The sequence below is a fragment of the Propithecus coquereli genome, unplaced genomic scaffold, assembly GCF_000956105.1.
Source record: "Propithecus coquereli isolate 6110/MARCELLA unplaced genomic scaffold, Pcoq_1.0 Scaffold249, whole genome shotgun sequence".
Taxonomy (NCBI): Eukaryota; Metazoa; Chordata; class Mammalia; order Primates; family Indriidae; genus Propithecus; species Propithecus coquereli.
The window spans coordinates 2,446,508-2,453,735 of record NW_012148052.1 but is presented as its reverse complement, the minus strand read 5'-3'; positions in this window follow the sequence as shown (position 1 = coordinate 2,453,735).

Here is a 7,228-nt window from a genome sequence, read left to right as displayed (position 1 = left end):
TCCCAGAGTGCTAGGATTACAGGCGTGAGCCACTGCGCCCGGCCTGATTATTTGTTATTAACTAAGAACAAAGCCAATTTTATATATGTACCTAAGTAAATTTGTAAAACAAACTCCTTAACAAAATATTGTCAGTCTTCCTAGATTCAAGACCAAGTCAATGTGAATAGTCTCCCTATATTGAAGACCAACTTGAATATTTTTTTTTCACAACCAGCTTCCCAAAATTTCTCATAATTAAGAATTGAAAATGCTACTATAGGAACATATCTAATTACTGGGAATTTACTTTGATCAGCTTTAGTTCTGAAGTTGCCGTATCTCTAGATGTAGCAATTTTGTATTAATTTACTCTACTATACTCTACTACTCTACCACTGTTGCTGGGCTAGGGCACCAGACACCATCCCTAGAACATTTGTTTCTACTGTCTCAGGAAGCTGGTTGTCTCTGTTGCCATCCTTACCATTTCTGGCTGGAAATTAAAGACTTGTGTGAGTGTGTTTGATTGGCTGACCAAGCTACAAGGGATACTGAGAAGCACGTTTTTGGCTTCTATGTTGGAGACACAGATTCATAAGGTGAAGGATTCTCTAGACATGAGAAGGGTATTTAAACGTGCTGTGTGACGAAAAAGAATGACAGATCAAGGAATCTATGGATTTGTTTGATAATAAAAGTATCAGTTAGACTGCCTAATTAGGTAGCATTCAGTGAACCTAACTTTGAAATATAACTTTGAAATGAAATGTTATGGAAACTGGCTGTGTAGATAAGTAAGTATATAAAGAATATAGGCACTGGGACATACCACGTGGACTGCATACCGCCATACGCTCCCAGTGCAGGAGCTTCTAGAGAACGTATTTCAGAATATATTTTTACTTAATTTTAATTTTAATTTAATTTAATTTAATTTTTATTTTTTTAGAGACAAGGTCTTTCTCTGTTGCCCAGGCTGGAGTGCAGTGGCCCAATCATAGCCCACTGCACCCTTGAACTCCGGGGCTTACATGACCCTCCCACCTCAGTGTCCTGAGTAGCTGGGGACTATAGGCACATAGTGCCACACCCTGCTAATTTTTCTTATTTTTTGTAGAGACAGGGTCTTGCTATGTTGCCCAGGCTGGTCTCGAACTTCTGACCTCAAGTGATCCTCCCTCCTTGGCCTCCCAAAGTGTTGGGATTACAGGCATGAGCCACCTCACCTGGCTGCCAAATATATATTAATATCTAAAACATACAGAACACTATGCATCCTATGTATAGTTGTGGGGAGTAAGAGAAAGGGGAGTAGTTAAGGCTAACACACAAGTTTTGGGCATGGGGTAAATGGTAATACTTTACAGGGATAAGGAACAGAGGAGATGGAGATATTGTATATGTGTGGAGGAGGGAGTTGGAAGTTGGTTTGAAATGACTGTAGGATGTCCAATTAAAGAAGTCTAGAAGGGGCCGGGCGCGGTGGCTCACGCCTGTAATCCTAGCACTCTGGGAGGCCGAGGGCGGGCGGATTGTTCTGAGCTCAGGAGTTCGAGACCAGCCTGAGCAAGAGCGAGACCCCCATGAAAGAAATTAATTGGACAGCTAAAAATATAGGTAGAAAAAATTAGCCGGGCATGGTGGCACGTGCCTGTGGTCCCAGCTACTCGGGAGGCTGAGGCAGGAGGATTGCTTGAGCCCAGGAGTTTGAGGTTGCTGTGAGCTAGGCTGACGGCACTCGCCCCAGGCAAGAGAGAGAGAGAGACTCTGTCTCAAAAAAAAAAAAAAAAAAAAAAAAAAGTCTAGAAGGCAAGTAGATATCAAAGTCTGAGAGAGATCCAGGGTAAAGATACAAATTTATGAGTTGTCACCATCAATACGGGCATTAAGCCTACGGGCTTGGTTGAGATCATCCATTTGATATGTGAAAAGAGAAGAAAAAGAAGATAAACAGAGAAGAACCTTGAGGAACACAAATATTTAAGAAACGGGCATAAAAAGAAGAGCCAGAATAGAGATTATATTGCAGGAAGGAAAGATGAGTAGGAGGCACAGGTGAGAGACCACTGTGGCTCAGAATAAAGTGGTGGCAGCAGAGATAAAAGAGATATTTAGAAAGATTTAGTGATCTGATGTGAGGGATGAGGGAGAGAAAAAAGTCAAAGGTGACTCTTATTTTTCCAACTTAAACATCTGGGTGGTTGGAGGTATGATTTCCTAAACTCAATTTTCTGAATATTTCCTAAACATTGAGAGAGATGCAGAGATAAAGTTAGAATTGAGCATGTAGGATTTAGATGCCTTTGAGACATCCACGTGGGTGTTTATTTCATTGGGTAGATATCGATTACCTCCTATAAATCAGGCACTGTGCTTCACACCAGATATTCATCTAGTAGATACTTAGGTCTAGAACTCTAAGTCTGGCTTGAGGTCTCAGCTGCGAATGTACTTTTTTTTTTTTTTTGAGACAGAGTCTCGCTCTGTTGCCCAGGGTAGAGTGAGTGCCGTGGCGTCAGCCTAGCTCACAGCAACCTCAAACTCCTGGGCTCAAGCAATCTTTCTGCCTCAGCCTCCTGAGTAGCTGGGACTACAGGCATGTGCCACCATGCCCGGCTAATTTTTTATATTTTTAGTTGCCCGGCCAAATTTCTTTCTATTTTTTAGTAGAGACGGGGTCTCGCTCTTCCTCAGGCTGGGCGAATGTACATTTGAGAGTTGTCAGCATTCAGATGGCATTTGAAGCTATCAGAATAGATGAGATCAAATAGGACAAGTGAGTAGTGTGAGAAGAGGACTAGGATTTAGCCTGGGGAACCCTAACATTGGTAAGTAAAGGAGATTGAGAAAGAGTGATCAGAGAGGTAGGAGAAAAACCGATTACTGTGGTATCCAGACCCTGGGAGCAAAGTGTTTTGAGGAAGACTGTGTAGTCAGCAGGGCCAAATAATGCCAAGAAATCAAGTGTAGAAAGAATTGAAAACTTTCCATTGGATTTATCAGCAAGGAAGTCATTAGTTATCTTAATGAAGATGAATTTCTAAAATTAGAATTGCCGAGTAGATACTGCCAAGTTGCTCTCCAAAAAAGTATCAGTTTATACTCCTTCCGACAATATATGAGGGTATCTTTCCTTATACCCTCACTAATAATGGGTATTTTAAGTTTTAACATTTGCCCAGTGGATTGGGAGAAATAATGTCTCATTGTTATCCTTTTTTTCTCTAAGCTTTTGGAATGTCATTATCTGAATATTTATTTCTTTGATAATTTGTGAGGCAGCATATCTTGTCATGTGTTTATTGGCCATTTGTTTTTCTTCTAGGAATTACTCATTCAGGTCATTTTTCATTTGTCCATTTTTAACTGGAGCATTTTATCTTTTTTCTTTCTGATTTTTGAGAGCTCTTCCAGATTTTTAATGAGCTTCTGCATAAGATATATGTGTCTTTTTAAATTGTTTATTGTTCTTTTAATTATTCTTATGGTTTGAGGCAGAGCTCTGAGGTCCCTGTTATTATCTACCTTTCTCAGTGTTGCCAGGTTTTCCCTTTGTACCACATCACGCCGGTGCTGCTCACTGAAGAGGAATTCCTGTTCATTGGTGTTTTAGGAACCTATTACATTCAAAGATGTGGCCCTGGACTTCACCGAGGAGGAGTGGGGGCAACTAGACTCTACACAAAGGACTCTGTACAGAGAGGTGATGCTGGAGATCTATGGCAACCTGGTCTCAGTGGGTAAGGACAACTACTCTTTGGAGAATTTTGATTTCCTTGGTTGTTAAGCGCTACGGGCTCTTAGAGTGTTTAAGCTAGGGCTTGAATTTCAACTATCAGAGTTTCCCAATCACTATTGAAGATAGAAAAATGTTGCTACCTATTAATAAGTAAAAACCTAAGTTTCTATTCCCCCATTTGTACTTTTTTCTTTTCTTTTTTTTTGGAGGGGGGGTGGACAGAGTCTCATTCTATCACCCCGGGTAGAGTGCAGTGGCATCATCATAGCTTACTACAACCTCAGACTTCTGGGCTCAAGCAATCCTCCTGCCTCAGCTCCTGAGTAGCAGGGACTACAGGCTCATGCCATGATGCCTGGCTAATTTTTCTATTTTTGGTAGAGACGGGGTCTCACTCTTGCTTAGGCTGGTCTCAAACTCCCGAACTTAAGCAGTCTTCCTGGTTTGGTCTCCCAGAGTGTTAGGATTACAGGCATGAGCTACACGCCCGGCCTCTTTTTGTATTTTTGAGGTGAAATTCACATAACTTAAAATGAACAATTTTAATTTTACAATTCAGTGACATTTAGTACATTTATAATGTCATGCAACTGCCACCTCTAGCAAGTTCCAAACATTTTCACCACCCCAAAAGAAAATTCCATACCCATTAAGCAGTTAGTCCCCATTCTCCTTCCCTGTAATTATTTTTTATTAGAAAAATATTAAAGTATATTTCACATAAAGTAAAAAATATCTTTCAGACTATTTTCTATTTATCAGCAGGAAGAAAATATATAAGATTATATATTTTTATCTATTCAAACATTTATCTATTTGTTTATTATACAAAAATGAGTTCTGTAACTTTCAGTTAACAGTGGATGTTGGATATCCTTCCATGTCAAAATATTTAGACTTATCTTAAGCTGGCCAGAGTGCACAGGCCTGTGGTCCCAGCTATGCAGGAGGATCACTTGAGCCCAGGAGTTCAAGTCCAGCCTGGGCAACATAGCAAGGCCCTGTTTCAAAAAATGTATATATTTGATTATATTCCATTGTGTTAATGTACTGAAATTTTTTTAACTAGTACTTTATTGATATTTGTTACCAGTTTTTCAGTATTATTAATAATGCTGAAATATTAACAAATATCCTTATACTTGTGAATATTTTTCCTAATCTTTCCATAGGATAAATTTCTAGAGGAGGAATTGATGGATCAGAGATTTATATATTTACTCTACTGTCAAATTGCCCTCTGAGAAATTTGAATCAATTTATAATTCCCATTCTCCACATTCTCACTGCCTCCTAATCTTTTTATTCTTTGCCTATCTAAAGAGTGGGGAAATACTATCTTTTGATTTTCCCACTTCCTATCCCTATGTGCTCCTCCTCAAGTCTTCTCTTCCTCACTGTAAAATGGAAACTCCACTCCTCAAGTTGCCTAGGCCAAACCCTCTTTCACCTCCAAATTAATCCATCAGCAAATCTGTCAGTTTCAAAATATATCCAGAATCCAACCACTCCTCATCACCTCCACTGTTGTTACCCTAATCTAACCCACTATCCCTCTCCATGTGCCTCCCTCTCCCTCGCCTTCTCCCTTTCTTTCATTATTGAGTAGCCTTCTACTTGGTCTTCCTTCCTTCCTCCCCTCATCCCAGGCTGTTTTCCATGTGGCAAACACTGTGATTGTTTAAAACACTGAGTCAAATCAAAACCTTCTCATATCAATGCCCTTCAAGTGGTGAATGGTTAAACAAACTGTAGAACATCCATGCCTTGGAATTCTATGCAGCATAAAAAAGAACAAACTATTGATTCACACAACTTTAGATAGATTTGAAGGGAATTATGTATGCTAAGTGAAAAAAAGCAATCTCAAAAAATTTTGTACATACATATGATTTCATTTATATGACATTCTTGAAATGACAAAATTATTAATATAAAGATGCAGAACAGATTAGCGTTAGGGATGTGATTAGGATTAGGGATGAGGGGAAATGGGGAGTAAAATGGGTCTGGCTATAAAAGGGTAGCACAAGAGATCCTTGCAGTAGAACAGTTCTGTATTGTTACACAAATCTACACAGGTAATAAAATTGAATAGAACTAAATACACATACAAATGAGTGCCTATAAAACTGGTGAAATTTATTTATTTATTTAGTTGGGTAGTTATTTAGACAGAGGCTCGCTCTGTTGCCCTGGCTAGAGTGCAATGGTGTCATCATAGCTCACTGCAATCTCAAATTCCTGGGCTCAAGCCAGCCTCCTGAATGGCTGGGCCTATTGGTGTGCACCACTGTGCCTGGCTAATTTTTCTATTTTTTATAGAGACGGAGTCTCACTCTTGATCAGGCTGGTCTTGAACTCCTGACCTCAAGCAATCCTCCTGCCTTGGCCTTGCAGAGTGCTAGGATTATAGGTGTGAGTCACTGTGCCCAGCCTGAAATTTATTACTTTAATTAATTTTTTTATTTGTATATATTCATGGATTGCAAGTGCAGTTTTCCTACATTGATGTATTGCATTGCGGTGAAGTCAGGGCTTTCAGTGCATCCATCATTGGAGCAATGCACATTGTACCCACCAAGCAACCTCCCATCATCTACCTCCCTTCTACCCTTTCCCCATCCCTCCAAGTCTGAAAAATGGTGAAATTTAAATGAGGTCTGAAGTGGTGACCTCATTGTCTTAAATGTAAACAAAATTATAAAAATTGGATTTGAAAATATATTTTTTCTAGAGAGATTTTAGAAAATACAGATGATTGAAAGTAAAATGTGAAATAGAATTTCATTAAATGTATTTCATTTAAAAATGGAATGTTATATAATACTAAAAAGAAATGAGCTATCAAGCCATGAAAAGACATGAAGGACTGTAAATGCATATTACTAAGTGAAAGAAACCAATCTAAGAGGCTGCATATTGTATGATTCCAACTTTATAACATTCTGAAAAAGGCAAAACTAGAATAAAAAGATCATTGGTTGCCAGGGTTTAGGGAGGAGGGAGGACGAATAGGCAGAGCACAGAGGATTTTTAGGGTGGTGAAATATTCTTTATGATACTGAAATGGTGGATACGTGTTATTATACATTTGTCAAAGCCCATACATAGACTGCAACACCGGGAATGAACCCTAATGTAAACTGTGAAGTTTGAGCAGTAATATGTCATTGTTGCTTCATTGATTTTAATACCTGTACCACTGCGGGGCAAGATGTCGACAGTGGGGGAGGTTGCGCATGTGTGTGTGGGGAGGAAGTATATGAGAACTCTCTGTACTTTCTGCTCAATTTTTCTGTGAACTAAAATTGCTCTAAAAAATAAAGTCTATTTAAAAACATACATACTGCAACAAAGACAAAAAAAACAAAGTAAAGGCGTGGTGTAAAGATAATTTTTTTTTAAATCATTGAAAGCCACAAACCAGAGAAAACATGTAATATTTGATATATATACTTCCATTACTATCTCTGATACATAATACATACATATATGAATACGTAT